General features: G+C 43.9%; 1 long non-coding RNA gene across 3 annotated transcripts in view; it reads right to left on the minus strand.

Annotated features, from left to right (window-relative positions):
* Positions 1–251: 251 nt before the first annotated feature.
* Positions 252–24666, minus strand: part of LOC147168910 (uncharacterized) — a 31291-nt gene continuing 6876 nt past the window's right edge. The window contains exons 2-4 of one of the 3 annotated variants that reach the window (XR_015096043.1): positions 12600–12669; positions 2589–2686; positions 252–598 (exon numbers count right to left, since the gene is read on the minus strand). This is a non-coding gene — a long non-coding RNA (uncharacterized LOC147168910). Of the gene's footprint in view, positions 599–2123; positions 2687–12599; positions 12670–14591; positions 14639–24666 lie in introns of those variants that run through there. The other 2 variants (XR_015096044.1, XR_015096042.1) reach the window with 2 other exon arrangements.

Consider the following 24666-nt stretch of genomic DNA (forward strand, 5'->3'; position numbering starts at 1 on the left):
GCTCTGTATTAAATATAAAAGCCATCTGAAGAAAGAGTCATCTCGCAGGCCACTGACCCGAACTCTCCTCCCACACCCCTAAAACACAAGTCTGTTACTGTTATGTTTCATTTTTTCATCTTAAGGACTATAAAGGATTTTTTTTTTTTTTTTTTTTGAATGCTTGGCCTCGAGTTGTTGACGACGATACCGCGTCCAAACTTCTGTGAGCTGCTTTGTGCCGAGATGTCAAAAAAAAAAAATTCTGTCTCTGCTTGGTCAGACCTCATTTTTATTTTCTGACTATTTAATGTTGGATCTGAACATGAAACAAGAAAACATTGGGAAATCTACAGTACTGAGGAATGGTCTGTATCACACCGATAGCAAAGAGCATAAAAATAATAATAATAAAAAGTAGAAGATGCAGCAAAATACAGTACATGCGAGGTCCACACGTACCAAATCTCTGGGCAAATTTGAGCGTTTCTCCCCCACTTCCACTTTCAGGCCCGAATGTCTCTAAAAGATGATCCTCTGGTGTTAAGAGCAATTTTCGTCCTCGAACCGTTTGGCAGAGCTTTTCTCAAACGTATCGGTGCGACTGCACGTCAACACACTGCGGCATAGAGACAGAAGACGCATTCAAGCTCGGCGCGCTTCGTGAGTGGCAACATAAGATGGCTGCCTGTGGCTTCACTTGTCCCTACGGCGGAAGTAAGCGCGCACCTTCTGGCGGCTCGGTCATAACGTACGTCATTGAAAATGTTCACTTATTACAATGCATAAACACATGAAGATAATTATTTATTTATTTATTTTTTGTATACCAGCTCAACTAGTTAGCAACAAAATAGCTAGCTGCGCTTGTTTTGAACCTTTTATTCACATGCGCTATGATTCTAATGGAAGGTATGATGTCATTATAAAGTTACATTACACTATAAAATGTGATAATGGTTTCCATTCAATGGTTTCAAAATGTTTAAGCAAATTTGCTGCAAATGCGCAAAACGGACATGCGACATTTCTATCTGTTGTTCTTTTCCGAATATTGAGAGGGGACTCCGCCGCTGTAGGTGGCGCTATACACCATAGAGATGTGATCCACTCGTCATTTAAAAGAAGAAGACCAGGAAGCGACGTCGTATGAGTTTGCTTTTATAATTTTTTAATAATAACCCGTAGTGTTTCTTTTTGCTGTTTTCCTTCTAAAATAGCATTAATATATTCGCTTCTTTAATTAATTCCCAAAATATTCTGTTTCGATCCCCCCCCCCCAAGCATACCTTACTTTATCGTCCGCCATTGCTTTGTGACTACAAACGTACTTTTATCCGGTCTTGTCAGCATTTATTCGCAAAACCTGTTTCCAAAGCCATAATTTGCATTTTCCTATTTTTGATACTCTTCAAAATCCACCCCCTTCAAGCGTAAACACTTTTTTTTGCGAATTTTGGGCCTTTATTCGAATTTCTAGCGTTTCCATTCAGTTTTATTTTCACATTTTTTGAAAATTCTAATAAAAATGGGTGAACGGAAACCCAACGGAGAATCTGCTCTCGATTGCTTCACTTGGATAAAAGGTTAAGGTTCGGGGCGGCATGGCTCAGTGGTTTGAGTGGCCGTCTCCCATCCGCGAGGTTGCGGGTTTGATCCTCAACCCCCCCGGTGACCATGCCGAAGTGTCCTTGAGCAAGACCCGGAACCCCGATTTGCTCCCAGCGGCCGACCACTGGTACGAGCGTGTGCGCGTGAATGTCAGGCTTAAATTGCAAAGCGCTTTTGGGCGCCACACGGTGTCGTTAAAAGCGCTATTTAGAAAGCAGCCCGTTCATATAAAAAAAAAAAATGAAATCAGCTGTTGGAAGGCAAACCTGGGGCTGATGGCACTAAATATTATTATAATATTATGATCAAATGTGATGCTAACGTGTATCTTATCATAACGATGTCACTGTTTTGTCTGAAGTGCGAGAAAAGCCCGACAGCGATTTCGGACGACGCCCCATCCCACAACCTCTGGAACTACTTTGTGCCGTCTCGGCCCCGTGTCAGGCCTCGTTTTTTGCGTCTGCTTTATGGCGCCCCCCCCCCCCCCGACATGAAAACAAGCGCAGCTTCCGCAAACGCCGGGCTCCAGATATAGCGGAACCGTTTTCAAGTTTTTTTTGATGCCGCCTTCCTGGAAGTCTCCAAAGAGGGCAAACAGGAAAGACGGCCGCCGGGCGCATCGCGGCAACAATCCGCCTTAATTACAGTCAAAGTTACATCTGAAAATCCCGACGAAGGGGGACACAAAAGGCCGAAGTCTGCGGAGGAGATTTCATTACGCGTTCCTCTCCTTACCTTTTCTGTGTCTGGCATAGAAAAGGAACAAAGGAGGAACCCTACTGATAGAAAACGAGCAGAACAGCGAAACAACAGGACACAACGGATCGCTCATGCATGGCCGGGATTAGGCAGCGGCTCGAAAGAGCGCCGAGAAGAAAGCACACAACGGAAGGAACAGGGGACCGACAAACTTTTTCTTCTTCTTCTTTTGTGCTGGAAAGGAAGGAATGAAAGGTCGGCTCATATGAAAAGAGAAGAGAGAGAGGACCCATTACCAAACAGGGGCGGTCCTTCTCAGCCCCGTGGACGCCTCCAATCGCGTCGCTTTTCAAGCGCGGCATGAAAGATGGACGCCGTCTCTCCGCTTGCCTGCCTGAGATAAAAAAAAAACAACCAGAATTGTTCATCGTCTTCATCAATTCATTTATTTGCGCGCCAGAAATCTTCAATGCGAATTTTCTAAGCGCTGGTGACTCAAATTGACCAAATGTGAAAAGTTGTTCACGACGCACACGCCGACCGACTTGAAGGGCCTCCCTCGGCTTTAGGCCCGGGTTCAAATTGGCCTTTTTCTGCCTTCCTCTGCAATATCGAGGAAAGGACGAGGAAGGCAAAGTGACTTCGCCCTCATTTGCGGCGAGTTACGTGAACGCGGGGGAGGTGACGGCGACGCCTCCGTTTTTTTGCGCCGGCTCCTTTTAAGCGGCGCGTCGCTCGCGTGTCCCCCAAGTGGCCGAGCGCGGCAATCACGCGCTGGAAACTGACCAGGGGCGGGTTTCATGTTGGAATTCGGGTCTAAAAGCATCATTGGAATGAGTTATTGCAAGGAGGGGGGGCTCCAAGAAAACCTCGACTGAGACACAAAAATGCGAGATTTATATAACAATGGGCTGAATAAAAAAACGGGATGAGGTTGACTAACTATGATAAAAAAAACTAACAAGCGTGATTTTTAACGAGACTCAAACTGAGGCAATATTTAAAAAATAGCTGACAAAATGAACACGACATGGAAGTCACCTCAATCGCGCCTTGCGTGTTCTTAGGGGGAGGAAACCTTGGCGTGCTGACAAATTGTCACTCAGTCACTCAAGATGGGGCAAGGCCAAATTCTATATGACGGGAAAAAAAAAAAGGCCTTTATGGCGAGTGGCTAATACAAGAACCCTAGCAACTGCATAGCAACGGACTTCATCATCATCATCATCATCGTCGTCATAACGACATGACTCAACCCAACATATGACCCAATCCAAAAACACATTCATAACACAACGATTTCAATCTCAACTGCTGTGAAAAAAAAAAAAAACTTGAGGTGACTTCAAACTTTTTTGCACAGCTCCCGCACGTTTTCAACTGAAAACTTTCCCGACGAAATCCCGCTCATGAGAATCGAGTCGAATGAAAGACGAGCCACGAATCGCAATCAATTTCAGAAAAATCTCCCCAAATGCTTTTTTAAGTACCCCACAGCAATTATTTCATCGTAAAATCAATTTATCACACATCTTTAATGGTGATTCATTTGAGTGCAAAAAAATGCAACATGAGCGCATTTGCAATGAACGCTTGCGTCGGCCTTTGAGGGTAACGCGATTGATCGCGCTTTCAGTGTTGATGGCAAGAATAGCGCGCGTGGCGCCGTCCTTATTAAAAGGAATTAGTGATGAATCAGCCACAACGCATGAATCATTCATCAATAACAACCCCGTTTTCCACATCGTGATGGGGAAAATAACGGAAATCACCAACGTATGGCAAATACGATTCAATGCACTGACAACCGCCCCCCCCCCCCCCTCGACATGCACCTCAATATTAGGACCATCATTTAAAGCTTTTGACTCACGACACCAATCACTGGTGGGAAGTAACAAAGTACAAATACTTGGTTACTGCACTGAAGTAGCTTTTTGTTCTTCCCAGTACGAGCGCCACCGAATTTTTTTATTTTTTATTTTTATTTTTTTTATTTTTTTTAAACGAGTCTTGTGTGCAGAGAAATCTTTTTTGTTGACCAAGTTATCAAAACGGACATTGTATATATAAAAAAAAAAAAAACATTTATGAGGCTGTACTTTGTTAATTTTACTCAAATGAAGGAATTGGATTAGTACTTTTATAGGAATGGGGGGGGGGTGTATGATGCTTCATCATTAAAAAAAATTTTTTTAACAAATATATGATTAGTTTTTATCTTTCTGAGTTATTAAATGATGATATTGGGATGAATTAAGTGAGTTTTGTCATTTCTCAGATTCATTCGGTGCAGAAAATTGAAAAGATTTTTAGAAACGACGATGTTGATGAAACTGCTGAAATGGAGAGTGGGGGGGGGGGGTGGTGGTATGTCTGGTGACCAGAGAGCAAAGATAGGGTCGGGTCTTGTTTTTTGTGTCTGCTTGTTTTATATGAAAAAAAAAAAGTTCAATATCAATATGATAATTTGACAAAATGATATCATTTTCATCTCGTTTTTGTTCATGAACATTTTCGCCTCGTCTTCGTTAGTCGACGAAAATGCATATTACGATTTAGTTCCAGTTATTGTTTATCAATGAGGGTTTTAGTCTCGTCTAGTTTTAGTCCGCTGAAAAATGTGTTGACGAAATGATGTCGAATTGAGTTTTTTGTTGACGAAACGAACCCGACGCTGCTCCGTAGAAAGCGGACGGCTGGAATAACAATAGCACTCGCAGTCGCTCTTATCGGCAAGCCGCCGCCGTGTTGCATGTTTGTCCTACGTTAGCTTAAATGCTCCTTTTCTCCTCCTCGGAAGTTCTCTCCATTATGTGCAAATATACGAGTCATGTCGTCAAAAGTGGCATTTGCCCAAAACAATGGCCGCCGCCGCTTGCATGGGGGACTCTTTTGTGCCACTCCCGCCTCTCCCGCACCTCGTCGATGGCTCTTCTAATCACCATGACTGGCTGACCTTTAGGCTGGTCCCCTTTTCTGGGATTTACAGCTTTCACTGGATTGACCCTTGCCCCGGCGCCCGCCCCCCCCAACCGACACGCCTACAGGCACTCCCTCCATGTGAACGCCGGACAAGGCGCTGCCGAGTCGGGGCCGCCGCCGCCGCGTCGGGCGGCCGCGGACGCCTCAGCGTGTCAAAACCTCTCTAGGTGGTACGATTCAGTCGCCGGTTCATTAAAGGCCCACCTACAACCGCCCACCTCCATCGAGAAAGCCCCCCCCCTCCTCTCCACCCACCCACTTTGGCCTGGAGCATGGTAGACATGCTTAAAGCTGAGCCTAATGATGTGTGCCACGGTAGAGGAGCTAAATGCCACCACCACATGTGGGGATGATTACAGGAAGTGGTGCCGAGTAGCAGGGGAGCCCGGGACTGAATTGGGGGGGGCGGGGAGGGGGGGTTGATTGGGATACAGTTGGGCACAGAGAATTCCCAGGGGCTATTGTTGTGGGACAACTCAGCAAAATCCTCATCCTGGCCAGGTCACGCAAATTTACGAGCCAATGAGATGTCTGTGTTGCGGGGGCTGGGGGGGGGGGGGGGGGGGTGCGCTTGCGACTTAATCTTTAACTTTGCAAACTGTTCTTTTTCCATGCTCACAGTACGTTCCAGGCCAATTTTGAGGGAAACCATTTTTTCCCCCCCAGATTGATACACGGACGTGTTGTCACTCTTTCGGTATCTTTGAATGACATTTAGAATTTTTTTTGACATTTGTTTATTCTGGGTCACTTTTGGAAAAGTCGTCAAATTTCAGAAAGGAAGAATAACATTAAAAGGATACTTGACTCGTATAGTGAAAAGTTAATAATTTGTCCAGAATTAAAGTGATAACTTTATTATTTTTCATGTACAATTTAAAAACAAAATGTTCCACTTGCTGTCGAATGAAGATGATGATGATGATGATGATGAAGATGATGATGATGATGATGATGATGATGACGATGATGACGATGATGATGACAGGTGATGACCTGTGCTGAAGAAGTAGGTAACGACCAATCATGGCTCAGTTTACTGACCAAACCCAGCAAACAGGTGAGCCTTGATTGGCCGTTACCTACTTCGATCCTCTGCACGTGTGTTGTCATCTTCAGTCGACAGCAAGCGTTGAAATTACTTTTTAAAGGTATTAATGAAGTTATTACACCCAAAAATGTGTGAACGCGTTTTAAATACTTTGTCCTTTACTCCCAAAAACATATTTACACATTTTTATTATAGTATTCAAGAACATACAGAAGGCTTAAAAGCAATGGTAGTTATTACAAAAAAACGGCCAGCAGGTGGCAGCAGAGTATAAGAGATCAGCCAGGGCCATGTTGCAACAAGCTCTTTTTGAATGTGAATATCCATGAAATGCTAATTGCTGCAAACAGATGCAAATCTACTTTTTTTTTCTAATGAAAGAAGAGACTCCAAATAAAATAGAATATTCTGTGGGCCTTGCAAAACCAGTCAAAATCCAGTAAAACGGCCGGGAGCGAAGGGGATTGCTTAAGTCAAAATGGCTGGGAGTGAATGAGTTCATTATATACAAAATATGAACTTACTGCTGAAAATGGGTCAATGAGTCAAGTATCCCTTTAAGTTTTTTTTTCTCATTGCTGTAAGGTTAAGATTCGTCCCAGAGGACAAACGGCGCCGGTCGTCTTTCTAAGGTAAACACGCGCACAGGGGTGGCGAAACACGGGCTCTTTTGTCACCGGTGAATAAAACGCGCCGAGTCGGACCTCTTCTTTGACGGCGCTCCCCGCTCGGAAGCACCGCCGATCGAGCGGGGCGGCGTTTCCCGTTGGAGGGGGCGCGTCTTCGGCCCCGAGCCAACATGTGCAACCGAGCGTGAAAGTGGCGCTTCTTGCTACATTTCGTGAGGGGTCGAGTTTTGCTTGAACTGAAACAGAAGTCCATTCTTCATTGCAAGAATCAGAATTTCAAGTAAAAAGGACGGCGAGGTTTGACCTTTTGCGTTTCAAGCGCTGGAAAAGTTGTGTCTTAACTTTTCTTCCAAGGGATGCATAAAGAAAAGCAAAGCATGCAAATAGGGCGGTCACTATTGAAAAATGGCGTTATCGGATGGATTTGCTTTGAAAAATCTGCCAAACATCATTAGTGGGGTTTGCATCCAATTGTTTTACATTTTTTAAGCGAATTTACTGAAAATGCGCAAAACAGACATGCGACTTGTGCCAGTTTCCGTCTGGTTCTTCTTCTTTGCGAATATTGAGAGGCGACTCCGCCGCTGTAGGTGGCGCTATACGCCATAGAGATGTGACCCACCAGTCATTTAAAAGAAGACCGTATGAGTTTGCTTTTGTAATTCTTGATCAACCGTAGCGTTTCTTTTGCTGTTTTCCATCTAAAATTGCATCAATATTTACTTCCTTAACTCATTCACTGCCATTGACGGCTAAAAACGTCAAAAATTCATTTGAACTATTTCTATTAGTTTAACATTTTTTTCCCCACTTTTGTTAACAAAGAGTATGAAAACCTTGAATTGTTGTCATTGTACATTTAGAACAGATATAAAAGTTGCGATTAATCGTGAGTTAACTAGTGAAGTCATACGATTAATTACAATAAAAAAAATAATAATTGCCCGTTGCCCCTAATTTTTTATATATATTTTTTATGAATTTATGGCAGTGAATGAGTTAATTAATTCCCAAAAGATTTATCTGTCATCGCACCCCCCCCAAACATACCTTTGCTTTATCGTCCGCCATTGCTTTGTGACAAAAAGAACGCATGTGTGACGTGAATCCGGTCTTGTCAGTGTTTATTCACAAAACCAAAATTTGCATTTTTGTTTTTTCAACCCCCCCCCCCTCCTTTTTTTTGTGCAAATTTTGAGCCATTTCTCGAATTTCCTTTTTTTTTTCTTTCTAAGAGCTCAGTATTGTTCATTCGGAAATGTCATCATCATTGCTCTTTTATTTTTATTCGAATTTCTAGCGTTTCCATTCAGTTTTATTTTGCATGACTTTAAAATTGGAATAAAAATGGGTGGATGGAAACCCCACTTATTGTTGTGTGATTGCTCATTTGAGCAATTTTGCTTTAATGACGACTGTCAGTGAACGAGTTAAAAAAATAAAAATCCACAAATGTCTATTAAAATTCTTCAAAAGTAAATGTGTAGCAAAATACACGCACGACTTGGGCCATGTCAAATGCCAAATTTTCATGTAAGCCGCAGGCCAGACCGCAAACGGCCCCCGGGCCAAAGTTTGGACGGCCGACGCTCTCCCGATCAACACTTGAACCCGTCCCACTTTTCAGTCGCGAGGGGGGGTCACGAGTGATTATTTATTGCCGTGTTTCGACTCCCGCCTGATGAAATCTGCCCTGAACGTCTCAACAGAGCAAGTCGGTAACCTCCTACCCAATGAAGTGCTCCTTTTCGTCGCTTCCCTCCCAGACACACAAAAACAAAAACAACAAAAGAGCGGCGCTACATAAAAGGCGCTTTGGGTCAGATGGGTCACATGCTGCCCATTGAGCCGCGGGTCCATCAACACCATTGAGGGGACTCTATAAAACCGGCAGGCCGCTTAAATACCTGACAGGGCGAAAGGAAACACAAAACAAAGAGAGAGAGGGGGCGAACAACAGATAAAATAAATAAGACAGCCCACGTGACGGATGTGCGTAGACGGTGCCGGGAGAGTCCGCGACAAGTCGAGAAATGTGGCCCGGCCCACAAAAGGCAGCTGCAAAATAGCCAAGGAGCTCGCTGGGCACATTTTTTCAGCCTCTTTCCACTCGGACCCCCTTTTGAGTCTTTGTCCGCGTTGTGGCTTTATGAGAAAAGTCAATCACGCACACTCGTCGCTAGCTAGCTTGTGCTTGGCTATTCACTTCCCTTCGTGGCCTCCGGTATGAATCAAGCGCTCGGGTCCAAATTTCGTGTTTACATTAAAGATGACGCCGGTGAGGCAACAATTAAAGGAAGTCCAATTAATAGAATTGTTTCCCGTGTCCTGATCACATTTGAAGGTGGAAAACATCAAAAAGACGAGTTTCTTTATAAAAAAAAGAAGAGAAAAAAAAAAAAAAAAGACGAGTTGGGGAAGAAAACATAAAGAGTGGCCGGTGATGATAATCCATATTCATGGGGCCAATTTTCTTTACGAGGGCGTCCAACGTGTCGGTCGGCCGCTTCTACTTGATGTGCGGGCGGCGTGTGATCGCCGTCGGATGCTCGGGTGAAAACAGTCAATTATTTTGTCCGCTATGGAGGAGGATGTCGCGATGACTGAACTTTGCTGCCCAACACACAAAAATATGGAAATAAACATTTGGGGGATCTTTTTAACTACAGCAAGACAGAAATTCCCCGACGATGCTCCAATGGTGCGGAATCAACGGCCGCTTCATTAGGTACACGTGCAGGCGAATCCAGTGAACAACAAATTCTTTGCCTCTTAGAAAAAAATACTTAAATTCAACCAAAATAAGTAAATAATAAATCAATCAAAAATAAAATTATTATTATTGTAAACCATTGAAACATTACTACTGCACTTATAAAGGAAACAAACCCCTGTACTAAAATAGTGAAAATTCTAAATAAATATAAAGAATTAGGTGTTCAAAACTTGGCCAGTGGGGGGCAGTACAATACAGTCACGCTGACACAAACAAAGAAGAATTTCACTCAACTGCAGAAAGTGACTCAATATAAGAAGATAAAGAATATAATGCCTGTGAAGATTCTTATTTTGCTACTTTCGTTAGCTTGTCAATGGCGTTTTGCATTGAGCGTTAGCATTAAGCTTGCAGGCTTTTCCTCAGACTGTTGACTCGTACTTTCCCTTATTTTAGGTTTCGTTTGACGTAAATCATTTCATTTGGGAACGCCAATAAAGAGTTTGGAGCCTCTTTTTGAAGAATTGCTCACTATCAGCAAAACTGCTACTCACAAGTCGAAGCAAAAAAAAAAAAAAAGACGGCTTATAACTTCATAAATTTGTAACCTGTGTACAGCAAAACCCAATATTTTAAATCCCCGCCAAGACAGATGAATAAGTGGCGCACGGTCCATCGCCATGAACTTTATTGGAGCGTTCGCTCATCACAAAGTTTTCCCATCGTTTCCTTCATGTTTGCTTTCAATCAAAGCGAACGTGCCCTCGGGCTCCGTTCGCAGCATTTACGCCGAGCGAGACGAGGACGACCGCTCAAACTCCATCTTAACTTCTGTCTGTCTTGACCTTCAACTGACGAATTCCCCCCCGAAATCTCATTGGAACGCTGAGGAGATTGCAAACTTGTGTTTTTGTGTCGACACTGAAGAGCGAACAGCGATTGTCCGTCCAGCAAGCGGAAAAAAAAAATACTTCGCAAAAGCCAACGACTGCGGTCGCGTTTTCGTCACAAAGGCCTTCGATACGCGAATCGTGTCGTAAATAAAACGATGCGCTGACTAAGCGTTGGCAGCAAAACACAACGTTGTGGCTGACCAGGCGGTTCTGCGTCAAAGCATTAAAGAAAGCCATTTTTAACAAGTTTACTCAAACGTGTCCAGCCTAACAACGTTCGCTCGTTATTGTCTTTCCATCTTGAGGTGACCGAATACTGCACGGCTCCCGCAGAGCGAGGAAAGCGAGTTTTACGACACTTTTCAGACAACTCGAAAGTTAATAGATTTGTTCTGAACTCATTTGATCCCAAAAACGTATAAATATGTTCTATTTTAAATATTAAATGTGTCCCAAAGATTTATTTATACGTTTTTTATGTTGTTTGATGCTAGAGCAGAGTACAGAAGGCTTTGATGCAGCCTCTGAACTGAAGAATGCTTGAAGCAATGGTAGTTATTACAAAAAACGGCCAGCAGGTGGCAGCAGAGTATAAGAGATCAACCAGGGCGATATTGCAAAAAAAAAGCTTCTTTCCCGACTGTTTTAAACGGATTTGTGAATAAGGATGAAACTTAGCTATATTCTAATGCTAATTGCTGCCAAACGGAAACAGATAGAAATATACTTTTTTATCCTGATGAAAGAAGAGACTATCAAATCTTTCTTTTGGTCGGTTCCATGTTTTTATAGTAAAACAACGCAATATTCTGTGGGCCTTGCAAAATCAGTCAAAATCCAGTAAAACAGCCGGGAGCGAAGGGGGTTGCTTCAGTGGAAATGGCTGCGAGTGAATGAGTTAAGCTCTTTGAATTTGTTTATAATGCATAAAAATAAAAAAAGACAATGGGACAGAACAATAGCATCGATTCGGGAAAAATATAAACTTTACCATATTTGGACATGAACATTTTCCGCCCCACAGGGGTGTTATGTCTGTATGAATTCTAATCTGACCCCAAAGGGCACTTATAAAAAAAAACCTTCTTTTTTTTCTCATTTTGACCTTAAATAACAATAATATCTGTCCTTTTTATTTGATCACATTTTCTTTTCCCCCCAAAACAAATTTGTATTTTTATTTTAAACATATTCCAGCACGCGCTCCAACTAGCAAAAGCCACATGTGCATTTTTTTTTTTTTTTTGTTGCCACAACTTTCACCACCTCTCTATGACCAGTGGGCAAAAGTAAATACGAGATCATTTGGCGCCTGGAAGGAGCGCATACATGACTAATCACGTGTCGTTATATTTCAGTAATGGAATAGAAGGTCTGTTATTTCCGCCGCGATGAGATGTGGCCGGCTCGCACTTTGATCTCGCTCCCTTGCCAGGATGAGGCAAAATATATGTTGGAATGCTTTTATACACATGGGGGGGGGGGGGGGGGGTAAACTAGTTTGATGCAAAGCATCGGGGCTGATCTCACATGCTCGCAACCTCGCTGCCCGTGTTCTCGTTTGAAAGGCGCCCACGTGACCCGCAAAATTCACACTTTTGGTTGGGAGTTCAAAGATGACAGTCCATAAAATAATAAGCGCGTTTGCTGTGCGGTCAGAGGGAAGATGAGGGCTCCTTATAGATATGGAGGAGGGCGCGCGTGGGTGGGGTGGGGGCTATTTGAAGTGAGCACACAGCGGCAGGTCTGATTGGCCCGATCGAGGACTTCACAGAGGAGCTGCCGGTCGCTTTTCACTTTTTTTTTTTTTAATTTTTATATACTCCTGTGGAAAAGGAAAAAAAAAGAAAAGGGAAAGAAGCTGGCCGCTGTGGCCTGACTGGAACGTGATCATAGGCCAGAGAGATTCCCATTAAGGGTTGGGGTTAAAAACAGCATCTGTTTCAACTGGGCGTTGGGGGGGGGGGGGGGGCGTTAAGATTGGCTCCCTCTTTTTTTCCTCCCGTGGAAGTAAAAATCTGGCACTGGTTTACCTTGAATGTCATCTCATTGTGTCTTTATTCTTCCTCCTTCGTCAAGTTTTCCTTCTTGCTCATTACAGCCCTAAAAAAAGAAAACGATTGTTTAGCACAACAAAAAGCTCAGCGCACTTGGTTTGTGCTCGCCTCCCAAGTTTTAGGTGCAAAAACCACCAAATGACCACTTATGCCCCCCCCCCCTTTTAAGCATCTCCCCATTGAGCAAACAAAGTGAGGTGAGATGGGAATGACTCACGGCCGTCACACTCAAATGATACCTTGGAAGAGACTAAGCACGCACACACTGCTTTACTTGCACAACGAAAAAAAGCCTCTTGTGCACTTACAAGCTGACAGAGGCTCTGTGCTGCCCTCTGTTGGCCATCGTGCGCACAGCCATGAAGACGCGGGATTATTGCTTCTCAAACTTTTTACGTTAAATATGACCTTTTTTTAATTTTTTTTATCAGTTTTAAAAGATTAAATGCAAATGTACCATATGTAAAATTTAAACTGAATTGTTTTTAAATTAAATGTACTTTCTGCATTATCCAAAAAGTTGGAAGTCCTTTTGAAATGAATTGATTAAATCGTATACCACTCGAAGGAACAGCTATTTATAAATATTTACACAATAATGTAAAGTACTGCTGACCAAATGAGAGCACCACGCAGGTACAGCTCAGGGTTCGAAAGGTATGAATTTTATGTTAATGCCACAGCAGCGCCAAATTCTTGTTTTTTGTTGCAATTCATGAAACGATGTGTCGGCACTTATTTGCCAAAATGATCATTTAGTGTTAAGTGATAAGACCGTTGGCGTGAATTTTCAAATAAAATGGAAAAATGTCACCCACATTATCAACGTCAATTCATTCCTGAAAAGAAAAATGACTTTTCCTAGTTTGATGTTTCACTTTTATGACTTCACAGAAGAACGGGTGAGACGGTTATTTCAAAAGGTGAATTCAGTTTTGAAATTCCTCATTTATCTCCAAAATGTCGAAAAACTCTTGAGAGCACACTAAAAGTGAAATAGTTCACATTAAAGCACTTTCTGATGCTGGATGCTCACGCGGATCAATGGTCAAAGACATTTTGTTCAGCACCGAGTCTTTAGAAGAGGATTTATTTAGCGCGTGAAAAACGACAACATTACTACACTAACCCTTCAAGTGGCGTGACGGCATGAACAGGAAATGTGTCATATTGACCATCGCAGGCCGCATTAATGCTTTCCTTTTGGCGTCATTAGCGAGCCGCGGCATTAGCGAGAGTGGCCACGAACCGTCACCGACGTGTCCATCATTTTGTTTTCTTCCATAAATCCATCAACAGACTTTCACATTCAAATGCAGCAGTAATTATTTTGACCATTTGGTAAAAAGGGGGGAAAAAAATCAGTTTATTCAAACTCAGCATGCTTTTGTTGGTGAAAGATGGAGATTTTAAAGTGGTAAAAAAACAAAACAAATGGGATGCAGAAGGAGGCTTTTTGCTCCCAGCTTGATGTTCTGTTTTTGTTTTTCTCGTGTGTCTGTTTGAGTCCATCCCAGATAACAAACAAGCATTCACGTTCATATGGCTAATTTGCAGGAGCACTTGCCCCACTGTCGAGACTTGGCGCGTCAGTTGGTGCTGCTGTTTTGGTCCGCAACAGACAACAATTCTTTATTCACTTATTATCACATTTATATATATATTTACATATTTTCATGTCACCGAATCCGTCACTCGGCCCGACTCGCGTAAGGATTTGCCCTTGGAAGTATTGAACAGGTTTAACATTCACGGGGCGGGTCACTCTTAATACACTCCACGCGACATGATAATCGCCAAGGATCATTTTTACTAGAGACGTCTTAACAATCAGGCCGTTGCTGAATTTGATTGGAGGACGAAATTGGGCCCAATCAGTCACATACCGACAATTGGCCCATCCCAGTCAAATTCTGTAAAAAAAACTTGAAAAAGCTTAGGCCCAACTATGTGAGGGTAAATTCATACCAATTATGTGAAGGTGCGATCAGCCCGTCCTTCTCAGACTCTTATCTCTAAATCGTGAAGAAGAAAAAAAGTTTAGGGAGAAATAAATCCATATCTGATTAAAATGTGTCATCTGCCGCTCGGAATCAAATTCAGCAAAAATCCAGAGTTTAGGCCCGATTATCAGTAAGGCTAAACACACAGCGATAAACAACCAGTCTTTCCAGATCCAAATCGACTCATATTGGGCCGGATAACCAGTAAGTCAGAGGAAAAACATACCAATAATGAGCCTAAAAATAAAATAAAACAAAATCTGGCCTAATTATCGGTATGTGAGGCTAAACACCGATAATTGTCAGATTTAGATTTTTTAAATTTTTGTTATTCAAACTAGGCCAAATTATTGTCAGGGATCGAGAGACAGTCGGTCCAATAAATATATTGTTGCTTGGGCATCTGGAGAGAAAGAGAGAGAGAGAGATAAAGGACTGCCCCACACCGAAATTATAATTTTGTTGAAATCAAGAAATAATATCCCTATTCTGCCTATTCAGTCATGACAGCATACAAAGCTGCTGCTTTGTTACCCCCCCCCCCCCCGCACCCCCCCTCGCCCCCTTTTCCAGTGTGACAGGCGAGTGTGTATGTACACTAAGCCGCTCCCTTTTTTTTTTCTTTTTTTTTTTTTACATCCTTGTGAATAGAAACCCTCGCGGCCCCTCCCCCAGTGCAGTTGCTTCAAATGGGCTCATCCCAAAAAAAAAAAAAAAAAAAGAAGAAGAAGAAGAAGAAGAAGAAACAGCAACTCCGATTGAATGAGGAGCTCTAATAAGGTTGTCGGCGATGCTTGGCACGAACGCGTAGCGCAGCTCGCGCTGTCTGGACCGCGACTGGCCAACAGATGGTCACCTGGATTAATAGAGTCAATTAATTCATCTCATTACGTAATTAAGGATGGATCCCGATGAGCAGAGCGGGCCAGACTCGAGCGCCTAAGATGCTAAGCACTCCATTTATCTCCCCCAAAGGAGGCGACGTGGCGGGCGGGCGGGTTCGGGCTCGGGCGGGCGCTAATCTGTCAAACAGCAACATTTGTTTACAACAACGCCACAAAGTCCTTGTGTACTTTGCTTGCATCCAAACTTTACGTAGCGCATCATCGGGTCTCCGGGGAGGATCAAGAAGGTCGGCGAAACGAAAACCCGCTTGAGACGGGCCGACTTGTACGCCTCGCAAAGCTCGCTTTAATCCTCGCATTGATGCTTTCGACGTCTGCCTTTGTCGGCCGACGTGAAATGTTCCGTTATTGCGACACGCGCGCGACGATGCCCAGCTGGCAACGTCGCGCGCGACCGCGTGCGTTTGTGTACGTTTGTACTGAAAGCGGCAAACATAAATGCCGTTGACATCCTTTTGGTTTTGGTGTCGTTTGTGACAAAAATAATTCAACTGAACAAAAGGTTTTAATGGAGAGCAAACAAAGGCCATGACGTGCTCATTCCGTTGTGATTTCTTTATCGGGATACGGAGACGAAACTGATACTGAACTTTATGATGCATTTTGTCCCAAAAAAATCAGTCTTTCAAAAGTTACCCTTCACAAGGCATTCGTTCAAATACTTTTTGAAACCCAGATTGTTCTGGAACATTACGACATGTGTTCCTTTTCTACTTGGTGACTTTGGAAATTCATGACAGATCGTTTTCAGGACAGGCAGCCCCAAAAGAAAACAGCGGATTGCGCAAGTTGGCAATGAGGATAAGCGCTGAAAATGAATGTAAAGTCCTTACTTTTTAAATATGGTCAATTTGTATAACCCGTAATGGTTTATTTAGTAACGGCGCTTTTATTTCATTTTTAATCCAAAATGGATATCACGGATATTGAATGAAGGCTCAAGCGTCTGTCCATGTGACTTGACTCTATAATCTGCAACAATAAATCCGGTTGGAAGAGGAACATTTGGCCACTAGAGGGCGCTCAAGGGTAAATCTGGCCAGGCTGCCGTGCTTACTGAACAGTACTTGAAGAGCGTGATGAAATGTATGTGCTCACGGAGGAAGGGGGAGGGCATGAAAGTCTTGCCATCTTGCAGATCAACCATGACCCCCCCCCCGCCACCTCCCCCCCCTTCCAATTGGAGCTCCCAAGCATTACATCTGGATTCAGACGGCATTAAGTCATCTTCATTAAGCAGCTTGCTTCCTGAGTCTTTCAAGTGTGTGCGCTTCCATGTCCTTCCGTGTGTTTACTCATCTGGAATTGTTGAATGAAGTCAACGAGAGGGAGGGGATCGACTTCCTGTCAACATTGTCACCAATTAGGAGGCCGACATGCTGCAGCTGTAAAGTTTGCAGCGCTGGCAAGTGATGCAATGCAACTACTTGGTTACCGTACTTAAGTAGAATATTTATTGCTGAGATTATTTTTTACTCCCGACATTTTATTTTCTACTACTTTGTCCAAAATTGTGACCCGTTTATAATTGAAAGTTGTAAATAGAGAAAGGTCAAGTTGACCGCAGTTGAGATCTTGAGAATATCTTTGACAACAGTTTGTCATGTTTCAAAAACAAGTAGCCACAGCCAAGTAGCCGTCGTCACAGCCAAGTCGTCGCCACAGCTAACCAAGTCGTCCTCGTCACAGCCAAGTCGTCCTCGTCACAGCCAAGTCGTCCTGATCACAGCCAAGTAGCCGTCGTCACAGCCAAGTCGTCGCCACAGCTAACCAAGTCGTCCTCGTCACAGCCAAGTTGTCCTGATCACAGCCAAGTAGCCGTCGTCACAGCCAAGTCGTCGCCGCGGCTAACCAAGCCGTCCTCGTCACAGCCAAGTCGTCCTGATCACAGCCAAGTAGCTGTCGTCACAGCTAACCAAGTCGTCCTCGTCACAGCCAAGCCGTCCTCGTCACAGCCAAGTCGTCGCCACAGCTAACCAAGTCGTCCTCGTCACAGCCAAGTCGTCCTCGTCACAGCCAAGTCGTCCTGATCACAGCCAAGTAGCCGTCGTCACAGCCAAGTCGTCGCCACAGCTAACCAAGTCGTCCTCGTCACAGCCAAGTTGTCCTGATCACAGCCAAGTAGCCGTCGTCACAGCCAAGTCGTCGCCGCGGCTAACCAAGCCGTCCTCGTCACAGCCAAGTCGTCCTGATCACAGCCAAGTAGCTGTCGTCACAGCTAACCAAGTCGTCCTCGTCACAGCCAAGCCGTCCTCGTCACAACCAAGTCGTCCTGATCACAGCCAAGTAGCCGTCGTCACAGCCAAGTCGTCGCCGCGGCTAACCAAGCCGTCCTCGTCACAGCCAAGTCGTCCTGATCACAGCCAAGTAGCTGTCGTCACAGCTAACCAAGTCGTCCTCGTCACAGCCAAGTCGTCCTCGTCACAGCCAAGTCGTCCTGATCACAGCCAAGTAGCCGTCGTCACAGCCAAGTCGTCGCCGCGGCTAACCAAGTCGTCCTCGTCACAGCCAAGTCGTCCTCGTCACAGCCAAACCGTCCTCGTCACGGCCAAGTCGTCCTGATCACAGCCAAGTAGCCGTCGTCACAGCCAAGTCATCGCCACAGCTAACCAAGTCGTCCTGGTCACATCCAAGTCGTCCTGGTCACAGCCAAGAAACCTTCGTCACAGCCAAGTCATCGCCACAGCTAACCAAGTCGTCCTCGTCACAGCCAAGTCAAGTTAATCCACAGCAAGTAAAGTAAAGGAAAATCAGGTCCGGTCACGTCACGCTTTGTTTCAGTCTACCCACGTCCAGTCATGGCGACCATTCTGTCCAGTCACGTCCCATCAAGTTATCCGCTCACCTTTTTCCCCTAATGGTTAATTAAAGTTCCACGCATTGCACTTGGGTTCACCATCCCTCAACCTCTCGAGTTCCACCCTGACACCGTCACATGGAGAAACGTGAGCCAGGGAGCGTTAACGACAACAATATTTTAAGAGAATCGTGAGAATGATTTGTGACTCATGTGCTGCCTTTGCTAAAAAACGGCAAATTCTGGGGTAGCTACTTAGCAGGCAAGCTGCACAGTGTGAGTACTTTCCCTATCGCTGCAAACACAAATACACATCACATAGAGAAAAAAAAAAAGAGGAAGTCTTTGTCGTTTTTGTATGGCGCAGACATAATATGCAAATGAGGGTTTCTGTAAAACATTGACATCGCGGCGGTAATACCGCAATAGTCAAAGGATGTCTAATACGGAGCGAGGCGAGACGTTTGCCAGCAGGGGTCCGGTCAGCGGGGGGTGGGGAGCTTTACAGTATGTCTAGTAAGAGACCTCCTGCCATGTTCGATATACCAAGATTGATAATCTGCCCTCGTCCTATTAATTACCACTGCGTAATCTTGCGAGGTTTTCTCACGGCGCACGCCAAGCTGCTCCCGCGCGCGCGCGCGCCCCCTTCGTTGAACGGCGGCTAGCAAGAGCGGATAAACGGTGGACGGATAAGCCCGACCGCCCACCTCCTGCCAGCCTATCCCATCCCGCCTCTCCTCCAGCCAGCCACAGCATCGCCAGGAAAGAGGATGAAGTCTGAGACCCGATCATCTCCCAGGAAACTCTCAGTCTGGCCATTGCAGGTTAGCTTTGCCTGACGCCAGCCAAGAACGTCCTCCGCCAAAAAAGGAACTTCATCACATGTCTTTTTTGGTCAATATCTTTTTGTTTGTTTCATGCCACATCTTTAGGCTGCAACGACTACTATACCTCTTTCACTGTTTCCAGATTCCCTATTGGTACCTGCGCAAATGTGGTGGAAACACAAAAAGTTCTCTGGATTCTGGTTTCAAGCCAGTGCATCCAGTATATGCTGCATTTGAGGAGGGTGGGAATTCGGAACTTATCCCAATCGGAATGTCGCAGTTCCGACCTCAGGTCGTTCGAGGCCAATCCAAGCAACAAAGTTGTTGTTCTTGTTAACGCAATCAGTCCAAATCATGGTAGCTTACGTGAAGTTACTTATTTCAAACGGCTAAATGGAAGTTATAATAAAGAAGCGCATACATTATGTTTAGGATTGTGTAAATGATGTTTTGCCATTCGCGGTCTGTATCTCGACGGGGGTCGGGCATTGACGAGTGACGTCAGATTGAAGCCGGTCGGTGGAGTCGGGTTCCTGCCCTCCCCGCGCCCCCCGACTTTGCAACTTCGGATCGCCGAGTTCAAAGGGGCGTTCCCATGCACACTTCCTGGTAGAAGGCCGGAAAAGTCCGACTTCTTACCTTCTTTGAACGCAGCATAACAGTTTGGGATTTTTCATTATTATTTTACTTTGTTTTGACATTTTTCTAAATCTAGTTCGTTGTAATTAGTTTTCAGAGCGGGTTTATCAGTTTTGATTAATTTGGTATCTTTCGGAATATTTTTGTATTTTTTGGAAATGTTTCAACTTACAGCAGATTTGTTTTTATTAGTTTTAGTATTCATTTTAGTTTTTATGTGCATGTTAATGGAGTATTTGTTGCGTGCTAGATAACAAAAAAGGTCAATAAGAATTGTCTTATAAATAATAAACTTAATATTAATAATAATAATAAATGTTTCATTTATATGATACATTTTTTTATTATTAGTTTTATTTATTTTTTATTTTTTTTGTTAACTATAATAACTTTGTTGCCAACTAGACTGTGAACACACCCACACATTAGAATTTGACTGGAGATTCTACTATGACCAACAAGTGCCTTTTTCTGTGGGGTCTGGTCCAAATGTGCTGGAGACAAAGACACTTTTAGGATTGGTTCAAGCTCCCTCTTCAACAATGTTACAAGACAATAAAAAAAAAAAAAAATGATTTAACACAAATGGATACATTTAAATCCAATTCAGCAGACATGGGTTAAATTTGACACACGACAATCTGAACGTACACAAAGCTTGTTCACTTGTACACAACATGACACATTATGATAGGAAACTTGACTTCGCACCCTTCAACCCTTGTGAAATATTCCATTGCCCGCTCATGAGTCACTTCCTTTTTCTCTGCAGCAGATGGCAGCATTGCACATCAAATCCAATCTGCAGTTCGCTGAACCCACCTCCCTCAAAAAACAATAAGTGGACTTGTATTAAAATAATTGTCACATGAAGCTCTGGGGACACATTTTTAATGCTAAAAATGACAGAAAAAGCACCATTTTTCTATTTTTATTTCTCTTTAAAGAAGAAGGGGGGGGGGGTCTTTTGACACTGGATTGGTTATTGACCCTTCAGTGCAGTAGAACGGGTCCTAATTCTCCAGGGAGTAACACTAGCTTGAGGTGGTGTGGGGGGGGGGGGGGGGGGGGGTGACGGGGTAGCATCTGCTTTGTGAGAGCACTAATGTGAGCTGTGGTCGGATACATGGCAACTCCTAATTGACCATCCAAATGAAGGAAGTCGGCGCAAAAGTGGCTTCAGAGGAAGCGGTCTGAGTCAGCCGACAATATCCATTACAGGGAAGCAGTCATGTGACGTGACCGTCATGCCTCGCAGCAGGGGTGTGCAGACTTTTCCTGTAGGGCCACAAACCCCCCCCAAAAATGGAAGGATGGACTTTAATTTGGTCTGTGATGTCATGCTTGTAACTCAAAGCACTTGGATCTCAAAGCCATGCTCCCTATTCAAATGAATGACAATCGCATTGATCTGCCAGCCCCGCCACAAAAAAATGCATTTTGTAACGTGTTTAAAGAAAAAAAAATAATAGCACTCTTGTCTATCACGTTGTATTTAAGAAAAAAAAAAATCAATAATGACAAATTAGAATGTGAAGAATGAAACACTTTTTGGCTTCAATTTAATGGAAATGTTGTTGCTCTTTTGGCCACCAAGGGGCAGTATAACACATACATACAGATCTAACCCATGTACAGCATATTTGCATGTCCAGACGGCGTTTCAGTAAACTGCATTATGAAGAGTTGTTGTCAGGAGATAAAGAATATATGCCGGTGAGCATGTTTAAATTATCTGTCCAGATGTGTTTGAACACTGTTTATGCTAGGAAAGCTGTTGTTTGGACCGTTAGAACACCACAACACTGTTGCTATTCATGACCCGTTTATGGCATTTTGCAATGTTTGTGTCAGGCAAATCGATGCGGTTATTTAAATTCACAACGCATTATTCTTTTTTGGTTTAGATTGACAGCAAACGTCAAACTGGCATTTGCTGGGCTTCGGGTCTGTTTTTTATTTTTTTTTGCTCTTTTTTTTAAAGAATTTTTCACCATCTGCTGCTGAAGTCTCTGAAGTGAGGCGAGTTCACGTTCAAATTTTTACTTGCAAGTCAAAGCAAAAAAAGAGAAGGAGGGAAAAAAAATCTTGAAAATCTTATTGAGTTACTCGTATATCACATGCCGCAAAAAGAAAAAAATGGGAGGGGCTGCAAATGCCTGACTATGGTCACCGCGACCTTACAATTGAAAATGGACGGAAACGCGTTCCGTGTCGTGTGACGATGAGCTAACTGCAAAGCCTCCGCCTCTCATCTGTGTCGCTACACGCATTGAGCCCTCAGAAAGCTGAGGAGTGACGTAGCATCAATGGCGCAGGTCCTCTTGCCGCCACCCACCAAGCCAGTCAATCTTCCCACATCTTCTTTTCAGCGCTCGGATGCCGTGACAAAAAGCGACCTCGGCCCGCTTCCCGATTCATCGGCGCGCTTTCTCTCATCGTCTCGGCGGCGCGTTGCCGATTGACATGTCAAAAAGAAACAAATACATCGCGCGTGTCGCAGCCTCGTCCTCTCTGACGTGTTCCAGGTTGAACCAGATGACCGCGAGGCAGAGTTGGATTTTTTTGGATGATTTTCTTCACAAATCCGCAGGCCGGCATCCGAAACCGTCAGCCTCCGCGGAGCTCACATTACATAAGCACGTTCTGAAAATGGGGAAGGAAGACAGGAAGGAGCGGACGTAGCTGCGCTCGTGCTCATGAACTCGCACCCCACGACGGCACTTTAGCTCCTTCTGCTCATGTTTCCTTCCCATTCGTTTGAACCCTCAGGCCTCCATCGACTTTTTTTTTAACAGTCTGTCATTTTTTTTTTAACATTGTTAAGCTTCTTTTCATGCATAAAGTTAGTATTGAATATTTTTTATTTTTTTCCCTATTAAAATCCTTTTTGTTTTGTTTTGTATGATGCAAGGTGGCATGTAGCTCTACTGCAGGGGTGCCCAAGTTGGGTCCTCGAGAGCCCCCATCCAGCCTGTTTAACATGTTTCTCTCCACCAACACACCTGATTCATGATCAAGATCGTTATCGGGCTTCTGCAAAGCTGATCATTAGATTCAGCTGCGTTGAAGGAGGGAGCCATGGAAAACAGTCTGGATAGGGGCTCCCGAGGACCGGACTTTGGCACCACTGCTCTACTGGATGTAACTGCAGCGTAAGTAAGAGCGAGAACAAGGGGCAGAGAAGGTCCCCTACTAAACTATAGACCTTGTTTCAATGGATCAAATAGATTATATGCCTGTGAGGATTATTGTATGCTCAGTTGTGTTTGTTAAAGTAGTAGGGAACTACTAACTACTGAACAAGGTTATTTTAGTTAACAAAAATGAAAAAAATTAAATTCAAAGAACAATTTCGTTAACGAAATAAAATAAAAACAAACATGCTTTTAAAAAAACGAACACTAACTAAAACTGCATTTTATGTTTAACAAACTAAGACGAACTATAATTATAGTGAAAATGTCCTTCGTTTTAGTCTTTGGTCCCGTTATTGGTTTAATGCAGATTATTTTAAATTGGATTTTCAGTATATTTATTTTGATATTATGAGAGCACTAAGAACGACTGAAAAGAATGTTTCCTAGCTTAAGCGAGTGTTAATCAGTTCAAATGCATTTGGATACGTTTACATGTGTTTAATGCACGTGCGTTCGTTTGAGAGTCAAACGAACGCTGGCTGGGAATGCAAGCGACTTGACAGCCAACCAACTTCAAGCCTTCAGATTTATTTATATATATATATTTTTTTTTAACACAGTAGAAATTTATGGTGCATTTGCTGGTCCCGTGGTTGTTTTTAAGAGCCCAACTGTGCCCGATTACGAGGCCCTAAACGCGGAGCGGGTGGGGTTAAGTGCTGTCGAAAAGGTCAAGCGGGGGATTTGAGGAGCGCGGCTGATGCAGCTGAAGATGTAAATCACATGAAGGAAGCGAGAGGACGGGAGGAAAGTGAATACTGTGTGGGGGGGGGGGGAGCAAATGGCGCGTTTAATGCCCCCCCTCTGCTCCGCGTAAAACTGCCGGCAAAAAAAGGCTGCGGAAGCGGCGCGACATAAGCTCGGCGAGGGGAAGGACGAGCGCAACTGGCAGACGACCCCGGCGCGGACCTCGGCGACCGTCTCCCGCCCGCGGCACTTAAAAAAGCGAGACGCGGCAACAGCCGTTAAATCTGCAGCCATCGAGTGGCGAGCGCGTTTTGCTTTGCAACCTGACACAATCTTTAAAAGCGATCCCAGGCTCACCCCGCCGTTGTTTTTAACGACTGTGAATACTTGGCATGAAACATTTGAACCCGCCCCCAAAGAATTACTGCAGTGACCTCACATTATTCTACATAAGTAGCTTTAAAAAAAAAAAAAAAAACCAAACACTGGAATTATGACATCATAAATCAATTCTAAGTCATTTACTATGGAAACATTTTTTATATTTATATTTTTATGATGACTATATGCCCCCCCCCCCCCCAGACACCCCCGCCTCCAACATGTCTGCCGCCTCATCCTCCCTCTGTGGCTCCGTCCATGTTGTCCTGGCTGACATGCATTAATCATACGAACAGCGGCTTCTCGAACCGGCTTCACCACTTTCGTGAGCGTGTCGGCGCCCGTCTGCAGCCGCCAAACCCGCCGTTCCCGTCTTGCCATCACACAAAAACAAATTCATCCAAAACTCAACATGTTCAGCTCATTTGTGACATTTTCACATCCCAATTTTTGGAATTCCCCATTTTTTCAAGCAAAATTAATTCATGCAAACATTTTATAAATTTACCAAATCCTTCCATATATTCTGACCATCTTTCATTCCTTTTTTTTTATTTTTCCCCAAGACATAAATCCAACATTAAAGCAACACTAAAGAACT

This window comes from Leptonotus elevatus, chromosome 9, assembly GCF_054856555.1.
Source record: "Leptonotus elevatus isolate MCC_2025b chromosome 9, RoL_Lele_1.0, whole genome shotgun sequence".
NCBI lineage: Eukaryota > Metazoa > Chordata > Actinopteri > Syngnathiformes > Syngnathidae > Leptonotus > Leptonotus elevatus.